The 27,889-nt window shown below is 44.2% G+C and overlaps 1 long non-coding RNA gene across 1 annotated transcript; it reads right to left on the minus strand.

The window, feature by feature from the left end:
• Nucleotides 1-4,247: 4,247 nt before the first annotated feature.
• On the minus strand, nt 4,248-22,469 carry LOC113903968. The gene is made up of 3 exons (XR_003514365.1): nt 22,386-22,469; nt 21,351-21,493; nt 4,248-4,526 (listed from the first exon to the last, which is right to left on the minus strand). It is a non-coding gene; the product is annotated as an uncharacterized LOC113903968 (long non-coding RNA).
• Between the last annotated feature and the right edge of the window lie 5,420 nt (nt 22,470-27,889).

Below are 27,889 nucleotides of genomic sequence, written 5' to 3' on the forward strand. Positions count from 1 at the left end.
GGTCCCTCTTGCCAGGTGCTGTCCAGTGATTTGAATGGAATTGTGAACACTTCCAGGAAACAGGAGCTAGTTGTAAAGTTCTTGGGTTGAATGTGGTCACTGATTGCATGCACATTCCTGAACATCTATGTATATTTTAAGCTTCTCAAGGATAAGAGCATTATCTCATTTGGCTTAGAATCCTTAAGAAAGAATAATGGCTTAAGAGAGTCGATACTCATCAAATATTTGCTTAATGAATGAATTGCCTCTTAATGACAAGAGGCAGTGTGGGGATGTGGTTAAGAATATGAATTCTAGAGCCCAGCTTTCTGAGTTTGGAACTTGACTCTGCCACTTACAACTAGATAGCCTTGGACAAGTTGCTATCACCTGTGCCTCAGTTTCCTTATCTGTAAATGGGGATAGTGAATTGTGTGAGTATATGTAAAGGCTTGGAAGAGTGCCTGGGACATAGAAAACACTCAATCAATGCACGTATCTCTGCACTTGGGGGAAAGCAGCAACAATGGCATCTCTCTCCCTTACAGAGGAAATCTCTGAAATTAGATGTTTTCAATGAGATAATGTCTGTGAATTTGGGGGGGTTTGTTTAATATTTATTTGTTTATTTGGCTGAGCCAGGTCTTAGTTGCAGCATGCGAGACCTTCGCTGTTTGTCTCGGCATGCAGGATCTTTAGCTGCTGCATGTGGGATCTAGTTTCCTGACCAGGGATCAAACCCAAGCCCCCTGCATTGGGAGCATGGAGTCTTAGTCACTGGCCACCAGGGAAGTCCCCCAATATCTGTGAATTCACTTAGCACACAACAGAAGTTTGGTAAATGGTAGTCTTTTTTCTTTCCCTTTCTTCTCTTTTCTTTCCCTTTATGATGTTACGGGGGCTTCCCGGGTGGCGCTAGTGGTGAAGAACCCACCTGCCAATGCAGGAGAGCTAAGAGATTCGAGTTCGATTTCTGGATCAGGAATATCCCCTGGAGAATAAGGGCATGGCAACCCACTCCAGTACTCTTGCCTGAAGAATCTCATGAACAGAGGAGCCTGGCGGGCTACACATAGTCCACAGAGTCACAGAGATGTGGACACAACTGAAGTGCCCCTGCTCCTCCATGCTCTTTTAATTACAGCTTTCCAATTGGTATTGAATTTTCTCCCCAAACTTCAAGAATAACTGTAATAAATTAAATGTCACTATGTAAAGTGTAATAAATTATGTTAAACCCTCTGTTCAGAATCTGGAACTCAACTGCCACGAATTAGTCATCTTTTTCCATCAAGTTTAAAAACAACAACCACAAAAATGCATTATTTTTAAGTGGGTATGATTGCAACAGGGAACTGGAAAGTCTTAGCCAAAGTCACCCAGATCAATGAAGTCAATTATGCCTTCAGAAAACTTTTGCTGAATTTTCACAGAAAAATAATTTTACATGAGTTACCCAAATCATGTTCTGACCAAATCCTCAATGTTCAAAAAATTTCAAAGTGTGTTTTAACCTTTCCTCCATTTGTCCTGATCTTTTTGCCACAAAAAGAGCAATGCCACTCTGGAGATGTCTGCAGTAAATTAACAAAGTACTTTACTAGGGTGTGAGTAGCAAGAGAAAAGTGATGGAAGTAGAGCAGGCTACCAGTCTACTGGCGCAAAGTGTAACTAATGCAGAAAGGCAGACACTGCAAGTCATTGGCATCCAGCTGTGGATTACAAATGTTGCCTACTGTATAAGCAAATAAAGGACGTTGCAACCATCAAGCCATCATCCACTGCAGCCACAAACTGTGCACCCAGAGGGGATTTAGGATTGAGGAAAGCAGGATACTGGCCCCAGATAGTTAAGATGCAAAGGCATGATTCCAGTGAGTCCAAACTCTTACATCTGTGCATATATAGAAGAGCGCTAAATTCATTAACTTGAGATGCCTGGTTTTCTTTAATTAACAGTAATCTTTTGATATTCCTACCACCTTGTTTTTGTTGCAAAAATCCCTACATATCCTGGCCTCTACCTTACCTATTCAGAGCACTCCCTCAGAGCTATCTGAGGGGCTGTCTTCTGGGCGTAAGTCCTCTGTTTTGTCCACCAAAAGAAACACATAATTCTCAACTTTAAGGTTGTGCTTTTTTTTTTTTCAATCGACAGCCATCTCCACTAAAGGGTTCAGTGACCAGTCTGTCATGAGTAGATAGAGGAGACAATTCCTGTACTCCGCCCCCTCTGTCATGAGTAGATAGAGGAGACAATCCTGTACTCCGCCCCCTCCAACTTTCAGCTTTCAATTGGAATAACAAGGTAAGAATACAATTATTTGTATGTGTGTGTGATAAGAACACACTTCAATAAAGTTTTCTTTTAAAAATGCAAAAAAAAAATCCACTTTTGCTGAGTATTACGTCATGTGTTACATGATGGGATTCTCAAAATAAAGTCTCTAAGACCTTTAAGACCTCTTGTAGTGGTTATTCCTCCCCCTCCTCCCACATGCACTCATTTCTATGGAAACCAGAGCAGAGAGCTTGAGGACCCAAATCCATTCTACCTCCAGGTCATATTTCTGGCCCAGTATCACAAGGCTCTGGCCCACTGTGAAGAGTCAAGGAAAGGAGACCTTTCGTGAGAAAGTCAGGATCCAGGGCAAACCTCCCACCAGGATCAGTCATCTGAAAATGAGTAAAGATAGACTCATTGCCTTAGAAGTTTCCATTTTGCCAAGTGAAAAGTAATACAGATGAACAGCAGTAGCAACAGTAATTCTGGCCTTCGGGTGCAGACCCCAGGTCAGTCTCTTGGGCACCGTTTACTAGCACCCCACTGCTCCAGAGTGAGTGGAACAAACCAGAACTCTGGTCCCTGCCCTCCCTCTGGCGGGTATTAAAGCATTCCACTGAGCACACCTCCTAACCCCCAGTCTTGGCTGGCTGACACATCCTCAATCTACAAATTGTAATTTTGTTCTAAAGTAAGAGAGCTCGGGATTAGTGTCCCAGAGCACAAAATCTGAGTCCATTCCCTGCATCTGGGTGAATAACCAGCAAGTGCCATGTGACCATTTGACGTGGCCAGTTCGTGCATCTCTCCCCGTTGAAGAATGACTTCATGCCCTGGGGGAAGGGCGCAGTGCACCTGGAATTTAGGTGATGCAGATGATGGGGTAAACATGACAATTAGAGTGGAAACAAGAAAGGGAAACTGAAATTTTTGGCAAAGGGAGACATGAGTTTTTGACTTGGTTGAAGAGGCTAGAAAAGCTGAAAGAGAATTTGGGGGTGGGTGGGGGAAGAAAGCAATTAAATATGGTACCACAAAACATTTATACAGGAAATGAAACGTGAAGTAAAACACTATAAATTTTCCCTCCACTAATCTTTAAACCAAATAATTCTCATGAGAAGAAAGGTCTGCTCCTTTGGGTTAATTCTAAAGAAATTTAGCAAGTTGTTTTAATATCTTCAGAAGCTATGTCAGTGCCTGGATTAATGTCTGTGGCACTTTATTATACCCAAATAAAAACATGAGACAAAGCCATTACATGTATTTCCAAGCTTCTGATTTCATTACACTTCCTTTCTGTAAAGTACCGCTTGTTGATAAGATGTAAGGAATAAGCAGTTTGTTCTCTCACAAAGGAATATGAGACCCATTCTTCTGGAAATGGCCTGGAGAGGAAAATCTGGTGATGATGCAGTGGGCAGGTGATTTTTTTGTCAGAACAACTTCAAATTGTAGATCATGAGAGTTTGAAAGGAGGGGTACTCAATTGGAGATGAGAATAGATCCAGAGAGGCATATTCACACAGAACTAATTCCAAAGAGAATTTTGAAAACCCAGAGAAGGTTTTGATTAAGTATTCACCTAGCATTACATATTTTTAAGGACCTTTAGAGTCATCATTATCTATGTCTTCTAACATTGTAGTGGCTGAATTAATAATTGTCCTCTGCACTTCCTCTTCATCTCGAATGAGGAAAGGTTGAGTAATTCATCAAAGGTTACTCTAAATGTCAGGAAGAGAAAGATTAGATCCTGGACATTTTAGTCAAGACACACAGACTCTTACTTCTCTTTAGAAGAAAGGAAGGACAGAATGCAACTTCTTCCTGAGTTTGGAGAAAGAGCGTTTTTATGGATTTGAATAGTGCTCTATTCAGACAAATGGTCCCATTTCCACGCATCAGCTCTCTCTAAGTGTGCCTTCACCTTGAACCCATGAAAGTTTTGACAGCATATAAATCTCAAGAGTGGTTTGAGTCTTGGCAGACACCTTTAAGAACATGATCTGGTGAAAAGAGAACTGAAACAGAGGGAATACATTTTGGCTGAGGCTTTTGAACAAAGGTTGCTAGTTTACAATGCTGGGAGCCCAGAGTGCGGGGCTTGGGTTTCTAAGGCAAAGCTCAAGATGTGGAACAGAATGTTTTCCTCAGCTCTGATCTTGACCCATGAAGGCAACTTGCTTCCTGGGGCTCTCGAAGGTTCTCAGAAATGTTCATGTTGTACACAGTAGACCAGATCATTGAGATTCTTTCTCTGAAAGAAAAGAAAGCACTTTAAGACCATTTTTGTTTGCTGTTTGTTTAATCATATGACAGTTGACCTGGACTTCTGATCACTAAAGAGAGCTGCTGTTTCTTATTCATTTCCCTTTGCAAAGATTTGCTTGCCTATTCAGTTAGACCAAACAAACAATGAGTTCCAGGCAAGTGAAAAAAACACAAATTGATTTTCATATATATTACACTGCTCCTTCCGGTGGGGCAGGCCATTAACTAGACCTATATATAAATTTAGTCCACACGACAGCAGAGCCCAGGGCAGCAGATGCTGACTTCTGTTCATCATTTCCCAGGTGAGGAACAAAGGATCACGGTTATTTACACTGTCCATGCCATTTTGGTGGCAGCTGTTGTGTTTGATGCCTTTGTCAGATAAAGTATAGATCCAGAAGAGGGAGGGAGTGAGACCCCAGAAGTCAGGTCATCTCTCAATTCAGTCTCCATAACATTAATGTGGAAATGAGGCTCAATTTGCTTTCTGTTAGTCTTCATCAGCAGAAAAATAATTGCCTTATCCTAAATGAAAAACATGACTTCCTGATTATAGGAGAAGGGAAAAAAAAAAGAGCAGGCAGAGAATCAGGTCTTTCATTTGTAGTAATCTGGAGAAAGCATTGTCTCCCCAGAGAGCTGGCAGCTCTGAAGCTGATGGAAAAGAAGCCGAGGCAGTCCACCGGGCGTTTTGCAGGCGGAAATTGTTCAGATGCTTGAAGCTCCTGGTGCACTGCCGGTTGAGGGCGGCGGAGCTTCATCTGTCTTTGCCTGTACTGCGCTTGTGCTTACTAGCTCAGTCGTGTCCGACTCTTTGCGACCCCATGGACTGTAACCCGCCAGGCTCCTGTATCCATGCTGATTCTCCAAGCAAGAACACAGGAGTGGGTTGCCATTCCCTTCTCCAGGAGATCTTACCGACCCAGGGATCGAATCTGGATCTCCTGCATTGCAGGTTCTTTATTGTCTGAGTCACCAGGGAAGCCCAAATCATGTCATCTTTTTAATAGCCACAGAGTATTCCAACCTTGGTTCATTCATTCCCCTGCTGATGGACACACTAGGGACATTGTGCAAACATCTGCAATGAACATCCTTGGACACGTGTTTCCTTGAGCCCTTGCATCAGCTGGGGGATAGGTAAACCAATAATTTAGAATGTTTTGTGCATTCTCCCCTCAGGAAAACCGGTGTTCAAATTCTGGCTTTGATACTTACTAACTGCAAGACCATAGGCACCTTTCTGTGTCTTAGCCTCATCTATGACATGGAAAAGCATGGTGCCTGCCTCACAGTGGGAGAAGGGAATGGTGCATGCGGAGTTCTGAACACAAGTCCTAACATACAGGAAGTCTTCAATAGGTGGCATCTATGATTTTAATCTTTAAACATGTTTTATTCTTATCATTGTTATTCCTTGACTGGGACCACCGGGTCTTCTTTCTGTCCTGCTGTTGATATTGCTGCCCGGACTTGCTCTTTCACAATGTCCTTAAAGCCCTGGCATCCTGAGAGCAGAAAAAGAGTGGGGACAAGCCAAGTTAGCCCCCAGCAGGCTCCACAAGTACAGAGGCCCTTCTCCCTTTCTTTGCATTTCCACCTCTGGCCAGAGAGCTCACAGATTTCTGCACAGATGCAGCTGCCTTTTGCACCCAGAGGTGACCATGGAAATGGACAAGGCACACTGGAGGGCGTCCATCCCCACAAGAAGATCTTTCTGATGGACGGTGGATCAGATGGCCCTTGGGTGCACACGGATGGCGTCCAGGCTAGAACAGCTATACTCAGGGGAGCAGCAATCCTCCACCCAGCTCCTGTGACTAATGATGGCCCCCCTGGGGGCTCAGATACAAGAATCCACCTGCAATGCAGAATACCCAGGTTCCATCCCCAGGTCAGGAAGATCCCTTGGAGAAGGGAATGGCAACCCACTCCAGTATTCTTGCCTGGAGAATTCCATGGACATAGGCTATAATCCATGGGGTGGGTAAAGAGTCAGACATGATTAAGCAACTAACACTTTCACTTTCACTCTCTTATGTCCCAATCTCTATATACTAAGCACTTTCAACATGGATTAGCTCATTTACTCCTCATAGCAACGCTAAGAGTTAGATGCCATTAAAAGCCCCAGTGTCACGATGAGAACACTGAGACCTAGAGAGGTCAAGTCTTAATCGATGTCAACCATAGTACCAACACTAAGATTTAAACCCAGGCCTTTATGACACCCAAGTCCACACACGCATTGATCATCATGCTGATTTCCCATTTGAGAGCTATTCTCCTGGGCTGGTGACCCACAAACAGCTGCACATGTCATAGCCCTGGGTGAAGTGCCTGCAAGGTCTTCTCCAAGGGCAATTCCATTGTAGGAAAACTACGCGTGCTCTCCTATTGTCCACGGGAGAAAAATGAAGATTAATAAAGACCTTGGGAGAAATTTTCCAATTCCAAGCAGTGTCTATTCTGTGAGTAATCCTATTTAGAATTGAGCAAAGTAGAATAGTTACTGGAAATAAGGTGAAAAATACTCCCTCTACAGTTTAGAACTCCCTCATAAACAACCATATGAGCAAACCCAGGAACAAGCCACGAATATGAGAGCAGTAATTTGATTTTGTTTATTATCTGTGTTGCATAGGGTGTTATCCTGGCAGCGCTGGGGAGAAACAAGCTAGTAGAAATTATGTGTGGGCTGGTAGAACGTTTGAATTATCTGCATTATTGATTTTACCTCCTGATAGATTCTCTCAGAAGGCTGAATGAATTGATGTGAATTTCAGGTTCTCAGCTACCAGTAAGCAGCTCACCGAAGAATCTGAGAATTGCTGCAGCACACAGAGCAGACAGCAGGTGGTTTCAAAGCACCTCAAATAAGAATAGAAATTTAGGATTTTTTTAAGTGTATTTACTAATAACCTCCATACAGAAAGAACAGTGCTTTTTTTTTTTTTTTGGTCCCTAAAATGTAGGCAGACATTTTAGAGGGAAAAGGCAAGACCTGAAATGATTACAGAATGTTTGAAAAGTAGGTAATGGTGGTGGGGAGCAGGGTAAAGCAAAATTGTCCAAATATATCTAACCTATTGGACATAGGCTCAGGTGGGCTCTATTTGCTTGAGAGGCTGAGAAGCCTCTTGGGAGGAAGATTTAGGGAAAGTGTGGGTGTGTGTACTCAGTCACTCAGTCATGTCTGACTCTTTGGGACCCCATGGACTGTAACCCACAAGGCTCCTCTGTTCATGAAATTTCCAGGCAAGAAACTGGAATGGGTTGCTATTTCTTCCTTCAAGAGATCTTCCCAACTCAGGGATTGAACCCTCATCTCCTATATCTCCTGAACTGGCAGGGGGATTCTTTACCACTGAGCCACCAGAGAAGCCTTCTATTTCATTTTCAACTTTTTATTTATATTGGAATATAACCGATTAACAATGTTGTGACAATTTCAGGTGGACAGCAAAGGGACTCAGCCATACACATATGTATGTCCATTCTCCCCCAAACTTCCCTCCCATCCAGGCTGCTACATAACATTGAACAGAGTTCCCTGTGCTATACAGGAGGTCCTTGCTGGTTTTCCATTGTAAATGTAGTACATATGTGAGAGTATTCAGTGTTAACTAAGGATACTGAGACATTGTGTAATCAAGGGTGAGAGGCAGCTCACTTCATTTGAGAACATGAAGGTCACTGGTGAACTTGGTCTGAGTGACATCAGTAAAGGGGTGGACTCAGAGCCAGAGTAGAGGGTTAATGAGCAAGAGAACACAGGCATCTCGTTTTCCTCCTGGAAACCCACAAAAACAATGATAAAGTGATTGTGTTTAACATAAACCCATAAGGATGGTGAGTAGGGGACAGAATAAAATAACAACAAAAATTTGAGAGCTGGAAACCATTTAGATAAGTTTTAACTGATTGAGCAGACTGAAGAAAGCTGACTTTGAAGCCAGCAGTGAAAAAACTTAAAACCAACACAGTTTACATCTTCAAAGTCTTAGGAAGTGGTGGCACCTGGAAAAGTGGGGTAAGGCAAAGGGGCTAGAAACTAGCATTAAAACAAGGAGAATTGGTTGAAAGCTGTTGAAAAAGTAGGGCTTCCCAGGTGGCTCGGTGCCAAAGAATCCACCTACCAATGCAGTAGACACAGGAGACGTGGGTTCAATCCCTGGGTTGAGAAGATCCCCTGGAGAAGGAAATGGCTATGCATTCCAGTATTCTTGCCTAGAGAATCCCATGGACAGAGGAGCCTGACGGGCTCCAGTCCACAGGGTTGCAAAGAGTCGGACAGGACCGAGCATCACGCACCTGTGGAGCAGTGTCAGGCAACCTCATCTGAATCCCACCTCCACCTCTTACCTGCTCTGGGCCTCAGGCACTGGAATTCTCAGTTGAAAAAGAAATTATATCTGCAGGGTCACCACTGTACCCTGAACAGCCTTTGAACTGCTGCAGAAGCAGGATTCCAAGGGAACAAGGTCCCTGAGAAGATTAGAGGTGTGGAATCTAAACCACAGGGTCGGGGTGGGCTTTGATATGGAAGGGATACCTCCTTCATGGAAATGAGAGGGGAGGAAAAGACAGATGCAGACACAAATAGAATTGTGGGATCAGCCATGACCCTGCTTCTCCTCTGTCAGGCCTCAACGAGATATCCAGAGCAGAAAACAATGCAATACACTGGCCGTTGGCCGAGCAGTAACACACGGACCCGCTATAACCAGGCGTGTTCCTTCAACCCTCCTACGGTGTGCAGTGCCAAGCTGCCTGTGCTTGATGGAGTCACTCTCACAATGCATGTGTTACCCTTTTATCTCACAGAAATAAGAACATCTACATTTGAAAATAAAAGGACTTCCACTGCTAATATGTGAATTCAATCCTCTTGTGCCCCATCCCCAATTCCTGCTGTAAAACAACTACACCATATATAGAAATATATATACATCATATATAGAAGAGCTAATTTGGGTACAGCAGAGGACTGCAGCCCACCAGCCTCCTCTGTCCATGGGATTTTCCAGCAAGGATACTTAAGTGGTTTGCCATTTCCTTCTGCAGGGTATCTTTGCAACCCAGGGATCAAACCCAGGTCTTTTGGACTACAGGCAGATTTTTCACTGACTGAGCTACCAGGGAGTATGGGGGGAGGGGGGAGAGCAAAAATGCAAACAGAAGTGCTGCTTTGAAGTTTTGTAGCTTAAGGAGCACGGAAGTTGAGGAGGAAAGTGGAAAGTGTCTTGAGGCTAAGAGGAAAAGGGAAAGTGCCTCATTGGGCAACTGGCAATGACAGCAATAGACAAACCAAAGTCGAATGGCTACTACATGCCAGGCAGGGCGAAGTATTACAACAGCCCTATCCGGGGGCATTCATGTTATTATTTCACAGATGAGAAAAATGAGTTCAAAGAGGTGGAATAATTTGTTCAGTATCACACAGCAATAAGTTATGGAGCCAAACTCGAACCCAGGATGGCTCAATGTCATTGGCCATGTTCTTAAAAACTTTTCTCTGACATGATTATTTAAGTAGGTGATTTCAAGATTCAAGCTGTATGGCAAAAGCCATCACAATATTGAAAAGTAATCATCCTCCAATTAAATACATACATTAAAAAAAAATTGTTTTAAGTTATTACCGTTCTTACAGAGAGAATTCTTTCTCTCACCATGGCTCCCCTCCTCATAGACAACCAATGTCATTAGACTATGTGTGATATTCCCAGGATAGTTTATGGATTGCATTTTGCTATGTAAGTGATAGATTATACACACTGTTCTGAACCTCACACCTTTCACTTGGGGAGGCGTCCTGTGGATCCCTCCATGGAGGCACAGAGAGAACTTCCCTGCTCTGTTTCCAGCTGTAGTGTTGATTGCTGCTCGGAGGTGCCATGACCTTGTTTACAGTCCCCAGCAATAGACTGAGCCATGTTTCCATTCCTCGAGTAGCTGGAGTGCATTGCTCTGAGCAAACTCCCACTGCCTCTGGAGAGATCTTGAGACTCTCCCTCGACAGTTGGGCTGCTTTAAGCTGCAAGACACATCAGCACTCTCAGGTTGCCTTGTCGAGCAGGGGTTTACTGAGAAAAGAAACAAACAGCTGGAGAAGCAGGAGGCAGAGAAGCCCTGCCCCAGTACCCTCACCCCCATCAGCAGGGAGGTATGCCAGGAGCTACCCTCCCTCTGTCGCCAAGGCCGTCAGTGGTGTTGGGCTCCCTCGGTGCTCCTGAGTCCAGACCTCCACACAGGAGAGGGCAGGGCAGGCTTGGGGAGCTGCTGGCCAGCCAGCTGCCCCAGGAGCATGGCCCACTCCTAGTCCCCCCAGGTGTAGCCAGGGTGATGGGGTCAAGGGGGAGAGGGTGTGAGAGGCCTGTGTATAAGGGTTCGTTTTCTCAGAATGAGGTGCAGACCCCTTGCTCAGAGCAAAAGAGACTGCTGGGTGGTACCCCCTGTCCGGGAATCCCAGAACTGCCCAGGAGACATTTTCTTGGGCTGTAATTCCTGCCAAGTGAGTGTGGCCAGCCTCACCTCCTGCCAAGATCCTCTTGAAGTTATCTTGTTTTTAGGCCCAGGATGATTCAGTCTATAGGGGAAACCTGATCACATGGAACCACTTATAAGGCTTTTAGCTTAAAAAACAATTTCATGAAAAAAAAAAATTTCACGAACCTTAACTCACCAAAGCCCACTGAGGTAGGCAGTATGGGTTAAATTTCCATTTTACAGATAAGAAAACTGAGGCTTAGAGAGTTGCCTGGGGTCACACAGCCAGTAAATGATGGAGCTGAGACTCAAACCCAGGTCTTCAGACTCCAGCTTGCCTCCTTCTGATTCCTCATCATGACAAGTCTTTTTACCGACTCTCCTCCTTCTCACCTCCCGAATGACAACACTCCCAAGGTTCTCTTTCAGAACCTTCATTTTCCTCTCCCCATACAATCTCAGGTTATTCTCATTTACTTCCTTCTCTTGGGTATGCGTGTGTGAAGTTGCTTCAGTCATGTCTGACTTTTTGTGATACCATAGACCATAGCCCACCAGGCTCTTCTGTCCATGGGATTCTCCAGGCAAGATTACTGGAGTGGGTTGCCATTTCCTCCTCCAGGAGGTCTTCCTGACCCAGGGATTAAACCTGCATCTCTTATGTCTCCTGGATTGTCAGGCAGATTCTTTACCACTAGCGCCACCTGGGAAGTCCCTTCCTTCCCTTGGTCTAATTCCAAAAGCTTGATGGCCCCCGGTTTCTCTCTTCAGCCCAGACGTCTCTCCTAAGTTCCATGCCTGTGCATCCACTCTCCTACTGAACACAGCCATGTGGCTGCCCAAGTCACCTCCAGTGCAGCACTTCTAAAATGAAACTTACTGTCTTTCTCCTTCAATGGCTCCTCCTTATGGGTCCTCTGTCTCAGGAACTGTAGCTTCCTCTTCTTAAGCATCAACTATGTGCCAGTCACTTTATACTGGTGAGATGGTATCATCCCATTTCACAGGTGAAGAAACCAAGGCTTGAAGTTATGAACTTACTTGCACAAACCATACTACTGAGTAGTTGACAGTGCCAGGATGCAAACTGAGCTCTATTCTGTGTTGCTTCCTCTTTGCTAGGCTGTCTGAGAACTGCAGGGCCAGAGCTGTTCACTCTGTTTGAACAAACCAGGAGTCATGGATCATCCTCCCATCCCCTAACCCCTGCTCTCACCCCCCACAGCTGCTTCAGACCCAGGTCTACCTCCTAAATGTTTCTCAGATCATCATGTCTTCCTTCCAGTCCCATGACACCTCCACTCCCATAATGTGAGTTGCTCAGTCATGTCTGACTCTTTGCAACCCCATGAACTGTAGCCCGCCAGGCTCCACTGTCCACGAAATTCTTCAAGCAAGAATACTGGAGTGGAGTGGGTAGCCATTCCCTTCTCTAGGAGATCTTCCCAACCCAGGGATTGAACCTGGATCTACCACATTATGGGCAGATTCTTTACCATCTGAGCCACCAGGGAAGCCCCTAGGTCAGCACCTAAATGATTTCTGCCCCACTACGGAAATAGCTTGCTAACAACTAGTTTGTCTCTGGGAACACTCCCGCTTTAAATTCCCTCACCCTAAGAATGGGCTTTCTAAAATACACCTCATTATTGCCTTCTTGGGCTTCCCTTTTGATTCAGCTGGTAAAGAATCCTCCTGCAATGCAGGAGACTTAGGTTTGATCCCTGGGTTGGGAAGATCCCCTGGAGAAGAGAAAGGCTACTCCAGTATTCTGGCCTGGAGAATTCCATGGACTGTATAGTCCATGGGGTAGTAAAAGTTGGACACAAGTGAGCTACTTTCACTTTCAACTCCCTGTTGAAATCCCAACTCCCCATTCCTGCCATTGCCTGTCCATCCAGGGTCTCTGCAAATGCCCATGGCCTCACTAATAAAAATGGCTTCATTTCTTGGAGGGTTCCACTAAGCCAATATTCAAAACATCCTCATAGCACACTGCACTGGTCCCAGCCATCTAAACTGTATTCCAAAGAACTGCAGAATAATGCTGGTTGAGAGCCATTCATACGCAAAACAGAGAAAGGCTGAAATATGCGGGAACTCTCAATAAGTCTACAGTCATCCATCAAGCCATTGTTTGCCCAATCGAGTGTGTTTATATTGTCTTGGGTGCCATGTAATTTGGTTTTACAATTGGGGAGCCAATTAGACCCAGGATGGTGGGATCTGAGTGTTGCCGAATGATTTATTACTCCACACCTCAGGGACAAGTGCACTTCATAAACTTTCCAAAAGTGTTCAAGACAGAGCATCATTTGTGCTCTGCAAGCAAAGCATTCTGTTGTTGGATGCACACTAACAGATTAAAGGCTCAGAAAAACCTGGCGTGCAGGAAGTGGAGTGATTTTGTTCTCAGGAATTTTGTCCACAGTTGTTTCTCTGCACATCTATCTAGTAATATCCCCTGAAAGCATTTTTCCCTCCACAGATGTTTGGGGAAGTACTGGAATGCAACGTGGAGGCCCTGGACCTGCTTCGATGTCAGGTTCAAAGTACAAACCTGCTACTGTCTGCCTGGAACAGCTCTAGTTACTCCTGCCGGTCCTTCCAGGTTTGGTTCAGGTGTCACTGCCTCCTAAAAGCCATCACACACACATATACACACATACGTATACATATGTGTGACATTTAATCATATGTGACTCCATAACACCCCTCTCTCATAACACCTCTCTGTATTTTCTATTGGTTGATAGACAATTCAGCCCAGACCAGAATCTGAGTAGAAGGTATAGGCTCAGGCATTGGAGGCATCCTGACTACAGCAGCTCCTGCCTCCACTGCTCCAGGTTCAAGTTCAGCAGGAAACCAGGTTCCTCAGCAAGCTCACTAATAAGTCACACGTCCACTCGCTGTGGATGGGGAAACGAGTTCAGGATGTTAGTACCTGAGGCCTAGACCACAGGTGCCATCTCTGAGGTTGAGAGGAGGCAACCTCTCAGATAGGGGACGGTTTCTAAGAGAAGAAGGTGGAGGAGGATGGACGGCCAAGGCATGGCCCCAAACCATCCATGTATGGCCCAGAGCTTTCTCTTTACTCACTAATCTTCCCTGGCTGACTGTGAAGTCCCCGAAGGTGAACAAAGACTCATGTCATGAAATATTCAAAGCAAGACCCCTATCTTGAAGAAGGGTTTATGGTCTAGTCCAAGTCAGTATTGATACAGAAAAAAAAAATCAATGAACCATAGACAGGTGACAGGACTCAAGTGCCAAATGAGTGACTAGGGTGTTGTCAAAGGAATTTAAAAAAGGGACAGTTGAGGAAGGGGGCCGAGGAAACCCGCAGTGCCGCCCTGCTCTCGCTGGCCCCCAGGCCGCAGGAGGAGCAGCAGGCGAGCTACCCACACAGGGCCCAGCGTCCAGGTGGCTGGCTCACCCCTGCAGAACTCCTGGGTAGCCGGGTTTTTCAACCTCCATCCTTGAAATTATTGGCTTTGAAATTTGAAACCCTGAGTTTCTCCTGTTGCTAACTCGATTCAATCTAAATAAAACTAATGAAAGAAAACAGCAATTTCTAGCACCCGATATTTAATCGTTGTTTAAAACAGGCCCAGTTACAACAGCTGAGAGAGGGAAGCAACCTAAATAACCGTTGACAGAGGAGTGGATAAAGATGTGGTACGTATAAATAATGGAATAGTACTCAGCCATAAAAGAGAATGAAATAATGCCATTTTCAGCAACACGGGCAGACCCAGAGATGGTCATATTGAGTGAAGTCAGAAAAGACTGATATCACTTGTATATGGAATCCAAAAATGGTACAAAGAATTTCTTTACCAAACAGTCACAGATGTAGACAACAAACTTATGGTTACCAGGGAGGAAGAGGGGAGGGATATATTGGGAGACTGGGATTGATATATATACACTATTATATATAAAATAATAACTAATAAGAAGTAGAAAACGGAAACCAACTCAGGTATTCTTGCCTGGAAAATCCCATGGACAGAGGAGCCTGGCAGGCTACAGTCCATGAGGTCACAAAGAGTCAGATACAATTGAGTGACTGAGCACGCATGCATGTACACGAGGACCCACTATATACCACAGCAAAGTCTACTCAATACTCTGTAATGGCCTATTTGGGAAAAGAGTCTAAAAAAGAGTGGATATATGTATAGGTATAATTGATTCACTTTGGTGTACACCTGAAATTAACACATTGTAAACCAACTATTCAATAAAAATTTAAAAAAAAATACATGTCCCTTATGTGAATGCTTATTTATCTACAGTAAAGAGAGTGGGCTCTGTTGACCCTTTTATGCTCAGGAAATGAGGTTCTAAGGTTAACTTATCTAACTATAAGCTCTTTGTTAAAAGAGTAAGATTCAGTATGGTATAAACAGAAAGACAGCTTTAGGGGAAGAAGAGGTGGGATGAATTGGGTAGCAATGAAACATATACGTTATCATAGGTAAAACAGAGAGCTAGTGGGGCTTTGCTATATAGCACTGAGCTCAGCTCGGTTCTCTGTGACAACCTAGAGAGGTGGGATGGGAGAGGTTGGTCAAACTGAGGTTCAAGGAGGGGATATATGTATACTTTTGGCTAATTTCACAATGCTGTGTGGCAGAACCCAACACAACATTTTAAAGCAATTATTCTCCAATTAAAAATCAAAAGATGTTAACCAAAAAAAGAGAAAAACATCTTGACTCTTTCAGGCCACTACTTTTTTAAGCAACTCCTGGTAAAGTTGTTTTTCTCTGTCCCCAGATGAATTCCAGGTAAAGTCCCAGAGCTTTTCCAGTCATTGTATTTATTAATGAATAATCTCCCTTTGCAGGTACTGGGAAGTCCAGTTCAGTCTACCTCAAGGCTATAACCCCATATCCAAGTTACAACTCAGGCTTGACTCGGGCTAAGAAACTCAAAATAAGGGAGGAGGAACACGGTGGATGTCTCCCCCGTTCCTCCCCTGCTCAAATCCCCTGACTTGGAGCATGGAGAGGGGACAGGGCACTCCAGGAGAGCGCTTGATCAGTGCAGGGCCCCAAAACCAGTGCCTGGGGTGGTGGTAGGGGTGTCCCGCCCACGAGCTTACTCTCTCCCTTGGGGAGCTTCTGCAGTCCCGAGGAGATCCCTCTGCGGGGACATATTTGACATTCGTGCTGTTCCTCAAGATGCCCACTTAGCCCCCAGCCTTGGCTTCTGCCGCCCACCCCACCCTGAGTCTCTGCTGGGGTCACATTGCCTTGCAGGTCGTCCTTTGGGGCTGAGTCCCTTTCAAGGTAACTCCACGCCAGCGCACTTTTGCAGGTCCTCCCGCCACCATGGAAACTCGCTCCTGAGCCCACATTCCTGAGTTCAGCTCACTGCCATGCACCCCTCTCCTTGTCCCACCACCCGAGGGGGCCACTCCAACCAGGCTCTGCCTCTGTGGCTTGAATGTGGCTCAGGCATCAGTCCCTTTGTTCCTCCAACTCCAGAGGGTACCTGTTGAGCTCTCTGCAGGCCTTCTGAAGCCTCAGAATTTCACTTGTCTTCCTTCGAGCCATGCCAAGTGGCACAATTGGTTAAGAGCCTGCCTGTCAATGCAGGAGACGTAAGAGACGCTGGTTCCATTTCTAGATTGGAAAGGTCCTCTGGAGAAGGGCATGGCAACCCAGTCCAGTATTCTTGCCTGGGAAATCCCATGGACAGAGGAGCATGGAGGGCTACAGTCCATGGAGTTGCACAGAGTTGAACATGACTGGAGTGACTTAGCACTCTTGTGGGGATGGGGGGGTGGGGTAGAGACAGTCAGAGGTGTGAAGGGAAAAGCACCACCTCCCATTCCTGTACAGCTCTCACCCTTGACAGCACCTCCCCACCTGTCTCTTACTGGGTGCCCCAGACTTGTCTTAGGTAGTCTCCAGGCAGGTGATGAATTAACGGTCTCAACACTGACTTCACAATCTCTTAGTAAGGCCTAGACAGGCAGCTCCATATTTTTGTTTCCCTTTGTTGCAGGGGTTGGGGGCAGCGGGGCAGGTCTCTGATGAAACTCAGAACCTACAGGAGTAGTTAGTTACATCTAAAATCCTGGTACGTGGTTCACAGCAGACTTTCCAATAGTATCTGCTGTTTCCAGCTAACACCCTGAGAGATGGACTGACCAAGCATGTCATGAGCATCTTCTTGTGTTACAGACAGTGAAAGCAGAAATGTGAGTTACACGGCTCCACGCAGAGGGAGGGGAGGCTGAACCCAGCTCCTGTGACTCAATCTGAATGTTCTTTCTGTGACAAGACCCTGAAAAGATGCCCCGAAGGCCCCCTGGGGGCAGTCACCAGCATACTGGTCATTGTAGCCCGCAGCCCAGCCAGAGCAGACCATGATGGCCTTCTCCTCACCCAGCACCTCCAGCCACGTTGGCCTTTTGCCCTTTCTTCGGACGCACGAAGCTCGTTCTCCTGCTAGGCCTCCTGTATTCACTTCCCAGGGCTACCAGAACAAAGTACCACTAACTGGGTGCTGAAACAACTGAGATGTATTCTCTCAGAGTTCTAAAGGCTAGAAGCCTGAATCAGGTTGTCCGCCGGGCTGGTTTGTTCTGGTGCTCTGAGGCTGAACCTGTTGCCTGCTGCTCCTGGGGACAGCTAGAAGTCCTTGGTGTTCCTTGGACTCACAGATGCATCAGTCAGATCTCTGCTGTTACTTTCTTCCCTCCACACCTTCATGGAAGCCCACACTTCACACAGATGGAGGACTTCCCTGGTGGTCCAGTGGTTAAGAATCCACCTGCCAGCTGCCAATGCAGGGGACACGAGTTCAATCCCTGGTCAGGGAATGAAGACCCCACATGCCTTGGAGCAACTAAGCCCATTCTCCATAACCACTGAGCCCGCATTCTAGAGCCACAGGTCACAACCACCGAGTCCAGGCACTGTAGAGCCTGTGTTCCACAGCAAGAGAAGCCACCGCACTGAGAAGCCCAGGCACTGCAGCTAGAGAGTAGCCCCTCTAGCTCACTGCAACTAAAGAAAGCCCGAGGAGCCTCAAAGACTCAGCACAGCGACCCTCTCCACAAATTTTTTTAATTAAAAAAAAAAAGACAGATGGAAATTTGATGAATGCGCAAAGGCCTCTAATAATCTCTCTGAAAGCATTAGTTGCTCAGCCGTGTCCGACTCTTTGTGACCTCATAGACTGTAGCCCACCAGGCTCCTCTGTCCATGGGATTTCCCAGGTAAGTTTACTAGAGTGGGTTTCCATTTCCTTCTCCAGGGGATCTTCCTGACCCAGGGATCAAACCCAGTCTCCTGCACTGCAGCAGATTCCTTACTGTCTGAGCCACCAGAGAAGTCCAGATATCAGAATGGGATCCTAGAGATATTTTCCGGCTTCACAATGTCTATTTAAATCACTGAATTACCATTCTGGCCCATCTTCTTCTGCCCGACCCTTGACTGAGGCTGGTAACCCGGTCAGAGAAGGACGACGTCCCTGCCTTCACCTAGCAGGAGTGATGGCTTGAGTGACCGAGAGTGGGTTTTCTCTCTACATTAAATAAACACTAACAAGAGTTAGGTGATCCCCCTCACCCTACACTACCTTGTTCAGAGAAAGGATCTGACTTCACCAGACATAAAACCTGACAGGTATTTCTCGCGAATGAATCAGTGGGGAGGAGCTGAAGTGACTTAGTTTTTTATCTAAAGAAATGTAATATTTAAAGAAAGAGTTCGCTATCCCCCCTCTTTGGGGAAGGGAGCCCTTAATTTTCCCATCAACTCTGACACATGTGAATCACAGCCCTTTCAGTCCTATAAAAGCCTCATGATTCATCAACAACCCTTCTAGCTGTGGGCTGCGCTTTATTCTGACAGGGCAGGCTTTCCCCAGAGAAGGGATCTGGGAACACACCCCTCCCTCCCAGCTGAGCGTCATTGCGAGCCAGGCCCCTGTTTACTTCTCAGAGACTGGAGACTAGGATAACATTAATGCCCTTGTAAGCCTGTGACATATTCAGAGGGCCCTGCAGGAGGGCCGTGCTCCCATCTTCATAGGGACCAGGTCACCTTGACTGATTCAGAAAACTGCATCTTTTTAAATTTCAAATTTTGTGCATAAAAGGGAAAATGATTTTTCCCTGAAGAAACCTGACTGAAGTGTATGTTATATATAATTCAGTTCAGTTCAGTCAGTCAGTCATGTCCGACTCTTTGCGATCCCATGGACTGCAGCATGCCAGGCTTCCCTGTCCATCACCAGTTACTGGAACTTGCTCAAACTCAGGTCCATCAAGTCAGTGATGCCATCCAACTGTCTCATCCTCTGTCAACCCCTTCTGCTCCTGCCTTCAATCTTTCCCAGCATCAGGATCTTTTCCAATGCCTATTTTAGTTCCATACAGTCAAAGCTATGGTTTTTCCAGTAGTCATATATGGATGTGAGAGTTGGACCATAAAGAAAGCTGAGAACCAAAGAACTGATGCTTTTGAATTGTGGTTTGGAGAAGACTCTTGAGAGTTCCTAGGACAGCAAGGAGATCAAACCAGTCAATCCTAAAGGAAATCAGCCCTGAATATTCATTGGAAGGAATGAACATTTTCAGCCACGTGATGGGAAGAACTGATTCCCTGGAAAAGACCCTGATGCTGGGAAAGATTGAAGGCAAGTGGAGAAGGGGACGACAGAGGAGATGGCTGGATGGCATCACCAACTTGATAGACATGAGTTTGGGCAAACTCTGGGAGATGGACAGGGAAGCCTGGCATGCTGCAGTCCATGGGGTCGCAAAGAGTCGGACACAATTTAGCAACTGTACTGAACTGATTTTAGGTATTCGGGTTATTTTGATAAATGGATACACTTGTGCAACCACCATCCTAATCAAGACATAAAACATATCCACCATCACCCAAAGTTCCCTCATTCTCATCTGCAGTCAATCTTATCTACTTCCATCCAGGCAACCACTGAGATGCTTTCTCTCACTATAGATTAGTTTGGCTTATTATAGAATTTCACCTAAGTGAAAAGCATATAGTGTTTTTGGGGCTATGTTTCTGAGACTCACTAAGGACTCACATGTATCATTTATTTATTCTAATGGCTCAGCAGGACTCCTTGTACAGAAAGATCACAATTGTCTTCTCTACTCACCTGTGGATAGGCGTTTGGGTTGTGTCCAGGTTTTGGTTCTCATGAATAAAACTGCTACAAACAGGGATGTACAAGTCATTCCGTGGAAATATGCACTCATTTCTCTCACACACTTACCTAGAAGAGGATCAAACTGCTTTTTTTTTTTTTAAGAATTCATCAAACATGATGAAGCAGACCATGATCAGGAACTTGGGGGAAAATTTGAATATTGCAAGTGACTATAAAAGAAATTATATAAGAGTGCAATACAGTGACAATCCAAACAATGTGGGCTTCTAGGGATGGGTGATATGGCAGTGGAGAGTCCTGGAGTCCAGGAATTTAACAATCCCTTGTTTCTCTCCAGTTGTCATGAGCCTGGACAAGTCTCTTACCTTCTGAAACCACCACAAATGAATATCTGATCCTTCACTGAGCTTTAAGATCATCCCTTGGAAAATGTTAGCTCATTTGAGAGAACTTCAGCTGTAAAAAGCCAAGCGGTGTAGACTGTACTTAGAAATATGGACTTAATTCAGGAGGTCAGGCACATACCACATATATGGTAGGTACTCTTTGGGGAAGTATGAAAGTGAGAGCATTAGCCAATCAGTGGTGCCCAACTCCTGGTGACGCCATGCAATCCAGCCTGCCAGGCTCCTCTTGTTCATGGGATTCTCCAGCCAACAATACTGGAATGGGTAGCCATTCCCTTCTCCAGGGAAGCTTCCTCACCCAGAGACCAAATCTGGGTCTCCCACATTGCAGGCAGATTCTTTATCATCTGAGCCACCAGGGAAGTTAAAGGCAAAATCTTCTCCCAACCCAGAAATTCTCTTCCCAAATGTAGTAGAGAACAAAATTGGTTTTGTTATTGAATAAGCACTGAACCAGAATGTGAGGCACTGCACAGACAATCCATCAAGAATTACAGAAGCAGAAAGAAATCTCACCCTTTTAGAGAGCCATGCAGATGCAACCCATTACATACAGGTTCTCAGGATAAACCCCACTAGTCCTGAAGTCAGGGGACTTGCCAGCACCACCGGTCACACACAGCTCATCCTAACTTTACCTGGTAATTGGGGTAACCATCTGTGTTACCTACATGACTTTATCCAAAGGAAAAACAAACTTATACTTCATGACAGGAGGGTGTTTTGCAACTCACCTATGCTGGGAGACAGGTGTCATCTCCCTTGGCATTCACATTTCAAAGAGGTGCCTGATGAAGACATCCCTGGGTCATAAAAGGGACAAAATGCCAATCTAGTCTTCAAAAGGATTTAGGTCTTTCAAAGAAGAGAGCAGATCCTGACAATGACAAGTTTTCTGAAGTCAGTGCTCAAAGTAAAAGAGGGAAATCTCTTCCATTATTTTTAAACAGGGGGGATGGAACCTCTTACTTTAATCAGCATTTGTCCTGACAGTACCCAGTGAATATTTGTTCCTTACAATCATGCATCTCCCAGTTCAGAGCCTCAGAGTCTGGGGTGAGCGAGGTGAGGGATGAACCCAAGACTCCCACCCCTGCACCCAACTCCTGCGACAGCCTCCGTGCTGAGTGTTCGCTTTGGTTCCCATCTTTTCCATCTCCAGCTCATTTTTATTCTTGAGGTTGGTCTCTTCTAAGAAACCACCCTCCTTTTTCCTCCTGCTGCTAGCTTGAGAGTCTCTGACATCCTTCCAAAGCCCCAGCAAAATCCTTGACTGGCCCCTTGCCTCCAGAGGCCCCGGGGTCACCAGAGGTGACCAGGATACTGGCCAGCGTCACCAGGACACTGAGACTGGGCACGTTTTGGGGTCCATGAGTCCATCTCTATGCTGGTCATGGAGAAACTCACAAGCTGCAAACCTGGCCATGACCTGCGTCCTCTTTCCCAAGCCGATCCCCCTATTGTTCCGTCTGAAAGACATCTGTAAGCTGCCCCCATCCAATTACTGCAGTTTCTTTCTCTCTAAAATACTACCAATTTCTAACCGAAATTGGGTGGCCTCCCTTTCTAATTAACTCAAGTGCCCTCCTCTCTGATGGTAGCAACTATAATTACAACTCACTTCACTCTGAAAAGTCTGTTTAAAACTGGGGAACGTACAAGGTGACCTTTTTATCACCCCTTGTTTATCTGGGCTTGGTACTGGGGGGAGGAGACAAGGACGTTGCTTTCCCGCCTGGTCTCAGAGAGCTGCATCATGATGTACGTACGTGTAGCGCTGCCTGCGTTTCAGGCCCGCAGAGAGTAGCTGACTCAGTGGGTGCAGGACCAGAGAGTTTGTGTTCCGTGGCAGAAGGAGCAGGAGGAGGAAGACGGTTGATACTGTCATTATTTAAAATCACTTCCGCCCACTGGGCTGAGTCACTAGAACGTCACTGCCTGGGATTTTGCATCAGTCTCAAAAATATACCTTTGCAGAGCTTTCCAAGCTCAGAAGCATACCCGTTCCCTCACTCAGGCCCCTTAAAAGGAAGCTGCGTGGATCCTGTGCACGGCTACTCTCTGTCAAGGGCCTCAGCTCTCCCCCTGCATCTTCCTGATGCAGCACATCTTCCTGCATGTGTGTGCTGCACATTTACATGCCAACCTGAGCTCAGAGGGAGGTGGTGCCATCTCCCTCCACCCCACTTCCACACTCAAGACAATGAAGATTTCAGGAGCCAGAGAGCAGCCTGGGCTGAAATCCAGGTTTCCGGCCTCCTGGTCTAACCCTGAACCAATAAGAGAGGAAAAGGAGCTTTGGGTCTGAAAACATGGACCACCCTCCTCCCAACATGCGCCTGCAGTGGCCAAGTGAACAGAGACAAAACTCCACTTTGGCTGAAATGATTTGAACACTTGACATGTGGTTTCAGATTTCAAAGCAAATGAGACCATATCCTATTTCTCTTTCTACCCCAGACTATGAATATTCTCTCCCTGTCCCTCCAAGTCCAGAACAAGAGACTTCCTATAAAGGCTTGGCTGGTTTCCAGGATACTCATGACTATTCACAAGGAAAAGAAGGATTTCCCAGCAGTAAGTTCTAGTGGTTCTCAGACAGCAAACCTGGGAAGGAGCCCTGTGTGACTTTGGACTGCTGACCGTGACTCCGTCTATGGTTACTTACAGTTATGATTATCTACCTGCAATGGAGGAGACTCAGGTTTGATCCCTGGGTTGGGAAGATCCCCTGAGTAAAGGAATGATTATCCACTCCAGTATTCTTAATTTTTTTTTGACTAACACTTTTTTAACTAATTTTTTTATTGAAGGATAATTGCTTTACAGAATTTTGTTTTCTGTCAAACCTCAACATGAATCAGCCATAGGTATACATATATCCCCTCCCTTTTGAACTTCCTCCCCATCTCCCTCCCCATCCCACCCCTCTAGGTTGATCCAGAGCCCCTGTTTGAATTTCCTGAGACATACAGCAAATTCCCATTGGCTATCTATTTTACATATGGAGATGGCTGGATGGCATCACTAACTCAATGGACATGAGTCTGAGTGAACTCCAGGAGTTGGTGATGGACAGGGAGGCCTGGCGTGCTGCAATTCATGGGGTCACAAAGAGTCAGACACAACTGAGAGACTGAACTGAACTGAACTGAATGTAAGTTTCCATGTTACTCTTTCCATACATCTCACCATCTCCTCCCCTCTCCCCACCTCTCCCCATGTCCGTAAGTCTATTCTCTATGTCTGTTTCTCCATTGCTGCCCTGTAAGTAAATTCTTCAGTACCATTTTTCTAGATTCCGTATATGTGCGTTAGAAGATGATATTTATCTTTCTCTGACTCACTTCACTCTGTATAATGGGTTCTAGATTCATCCACCTCATTAGGACTGACTCAAAAGCATTCCATTTTATGGCTGAGTAATATTCCATTGTGTATATGTACCACAACTTCTTTATCCATTCATCTGTTGATGGACACCTAGGTTGCTTCCATGTCTAGCTATTGAAAATAGCTCTGCAATGAACAATGGGATACATGTGTCTTTTTCAATTTTGGTTCCTCAGGGTATACGCCTAGGAGTAGGATTGCTGGGTCAAATGGTGGTTTTATTCCTAGTGTTTTAAGGAATCTCTATACTGTCTTCCATAGTGACTTTATCAATTTACATTCCCACCAACAGTGCAAGAACTTTCCCTTTTCTCCACACCTTTTCCAGCATTTATTTTTTGTAGATGTTTTGATGATGGCCATTCTAACTGGTGTGAGGTGACATCTCATTGTGGTTTTGATTTGCATTTCTCTAATAATGAGCAATGTTGAGCATCTTTTCACGTGTTTGTTAGCCATCTGTATGTCTTCTTATAAGAAATGTCTGTTTAGGTCTTTTTCCCACTTATTGATTAAGTTGTTTGTTTTTCAGGTATTGAGTTCTATGAGCTGCTTGTATATTTTAGAAATTAATCCTTTGTCAGTTGTTTCATTTGCTATTATTTTCTCCCATTCTGAGGGTTGTCTTTTCACCTTGCTTATGATATTTGCTGTGCAAAAGTTTTTAAGTTAAAAGCTTTTAAGCTTTTAAGTTTAATCAGGTCCCACTTGTTCACTTTTGTTTTTATTTCCATTACTCTAGATGGTGGGTCATAGAGGATCTTGCTTTGATTTATGTCATCAAGTGTTTTGCCTATGTTTTCCTCTAAGAGTTTTATAGTTTCTGGTCTTACATTTAGGTCTTTAATCCATTTTGAGTTTATCGTTGTATACGGTGTTAGGAAGTGTTCTAATTTCATTCTTCTACATGTACCTGTCCAGTTTTCCCAGCACCATTTATTGAAAAGGCTATCTTTGCCCCATTGTATATTCTTGCCTCCTTTGTCAAAAATAAGGTACCCACAGGTGCATGGGTTTATTTATGGGCTTTCTATCTTGTTCCGTTGGTCTATATCTCTGTTTTTGTGCCAGTACCATACTGTCTTGATGACTGTGGCTTTGTGGTATAATCTGAAGTCTGGAAGCTTGATTCCTTCAGCTCCATTCTTCTTTCTCAAGACTGCTTTGGCTCTTCAGAGTCTTTTGTGTTTGCATATGAATTATGAAATTTTTTGGTCTAGTTCTGTGAAAAATGCTATTGGTAATTTGATAGGGATTACATTGAATCTGTAGATTGCATTTGGTAGTACAGTCATTTTCACAATATTGATCCTTCCTGCCCAGGAACATGGAATATCTCTCCATCTGTTTATATTGTCTTTGATTTCTTTCATCAGTGTCTTATAATTTTATGTGTACAGTTCTTTTGTCTCCTTAGGTAAGTTTCTCCCTAGATATTTTATTCTTTTTGTTGCGATGGTGAATGGGATTGATTCCTTAATTTCTTTTTCTGATTTTTCATTGTTAGTATACAGAAATGCAAGTGTATTGTGCACTGATTTTGTGTATTGATTTTGAATCCTACAACTTTGATAAATTCACTGATTAGCTCTAGTAATTTTCTGATACTATCTCTAGGGTTTTCTGTGTACAGTATCGTGTCATCTGCAAACAGTGAAAGCCTTACTTCTTCTTTTCTGATTCGGATTCCTTTTATTTCTTTTTCTTCTCTGATTGCTGTAGCTAGGACTTTCAGAACTATGTTGAATAATAGTGATGAAAGTGGACACCCTTGTCTTGTTCCTAATCTTAGGGGGAATGCTTTCAGTTTTTCACCATTGAGAATGTTTGCCATAGATTTATCATATATGGCCTTCACTAGGTTAAGGTAGTTTCCTTCTATGCCCATTTTTTGAAGAGTTTTCATCATAAATGTGTGCTGAATCTTGTCAAAGGCTTTTTCTGCATCTATTGAGATTATTATATGGTTTCTATCTTTCAATTTGTCAATATGGTGTATCACATTGATTGATTTGCATATATTGAAGAATCCTTGAATTCCTGGAATAAACCCAACTTGATCATGGTGTATGAATTTTTTGATGTGTTGCTGAGTTTTGTTTGCTAAAATTTTGTTCAGGATTTTTGCATTTATGTTCACCAGTGATAATGGCCTGTAGTTTTCCTTTTTTGTGTTGTCTTTGTCTGGTTTTGGTATCAGGGTGATGGTGGCCTTGTAGAATGAGTTTGGAAATATTCCTTCCTCTGCAATTTTTGGAAAGAGTTTTAGAAGGATAGGCATTAGCTCTTCTCTAAATGTTTGATAGAATTCTCCTGTGAAGCCACCTGGTCCTGGGTTTTTGTTTTTTGGGGGAGATTTTTGATCACAGCTTCAATTTCAGTGCTTGTAATTGGGTTGTTCATAATTTCTATTTTTGCCTGGTTCAGTCTTGGAAGATTGAACTTTTCTAGGAATCTATCCATTTCTTCCAGGTTATCCATTTCATTGACATATAGTTGTTCATAATAGTCTCTTATAATCCTTTGTATTTCTGCATTGTCTGTTGTAATCTCTCCTTTTTCATTTCTAATTTTGTTGATTTGATTCTTTTTTTTTTCTTGATGAGTCTGGCTAAAAGTTTGTCAATTTTGTTCTTTACTATTGTTTCTTTCATTTCTTTTTTATTTATTTCTGCTTGGATCTTTATGATTTTTTTCCTTCTACTAATTTTTTTTTAATCGTTGTTCTTCTTTTTCCAGTTGTTTTAGGTATAAAGATAGGTTGTCTATTTGATGTTTTTCTTGTTTCTTGAGGTAGGATTGTGTTGCTATAAACTTCCCTCTTAGAATTGCTTTTGCTGCATCCCATAAGTTTTGAGTTGTTGTATTTTCATTGTCATTTGTTTCTACAAATTTTTTTATTTCCTTTTTGATTTCTTCAGTAACCTGTTGGTTATTTAGAAATGTGTTGTTTAATCTCCATGTGTTTGTGTTTCTTATGGTTTTTTTCTTGTAATTGATATCTAGTCTCATAGCATTGTGCTCAGAAAAGATGCTTGATATGATTTCAATTCTCTTAAAATTACTGAAGTTTGATTTGTGACCCAAGATGTGATCTATCCTGGAAAATGTTCCATGTGCAGTTGAGAAGATGGGGTATTCTTCTGCATTTGGATGGAATGTCTTGAAGATATCAATGAGATCCATCTCATCTTATGTATCATTTGAGACTTGTGTTTCCTTATTAATTTTCTGTTTTGATGATCTGTCCATTGGTGTTAGTGGGGTGTTAATGTCTCCTATTATGATTGTATTACTGTCAGTTTCTCCTTTTATGTCTGCTAGTGTTTGTCTTATGTATTGAGGTGCTCCTATATTGAGTGTATGCTGCTGCTGCTAAGTCACTTCAGTCATGTCCGACTCTGTGCGACCCCATAGATGGCAGCCCACCAGGCTCCCCTGTCCCTGGGATTCTCCAGGCAAGAACACTGGAGTGGGTTGCCATTTCCTTCTCCAATGCATGAAAGTGAAAAGTGAAAGTGAAGTCGCTCAGTCGTGCCCGACTCTTAGCAACCCCATGGACTACAGCCCACCAGGGTCCTCCATCCATGGGATTTTCCAGGCAAGAGTACTGGAGTGGGGTGCCATTGCCTTCTCCATATTGGGTGTATAGATATTTACAATTGTTATGTCTTCCTCTTGGATTGACCCCTTGATCATTATGTAGTGTCCTTCCTTATCTCTTGTAATCTTCTTTATTTTAAGGTCTATTTTGTCTGATATGAGGATTGCTACTCCAGCTTTCTTTTGATTCCCATTTGCATGGAACATATTTTTCCATCCTCTCACTTCCAGTCTATATGTATCTTTAGGTCTGAAGTGGGTTTTGTAGACAGCATAT

The sequence above is a fragment of the Bos indicus x Bos taurus genome, chromosome 14, assembly GCF_003369695.1.
Source record: "Bos indicus x Bos taurus breed Angus x Brahman F1 hybrid chromosome 14, Bos_hybrid_MaternalHap_v2.0, whole genome shotgun sequence".
Lineage (NCBI taxonomy): Eukaryota > Metazoa > Chordata > Mammalia > Artiodactyla > Bovidae > Bos > Bos indicus x Bos taurus.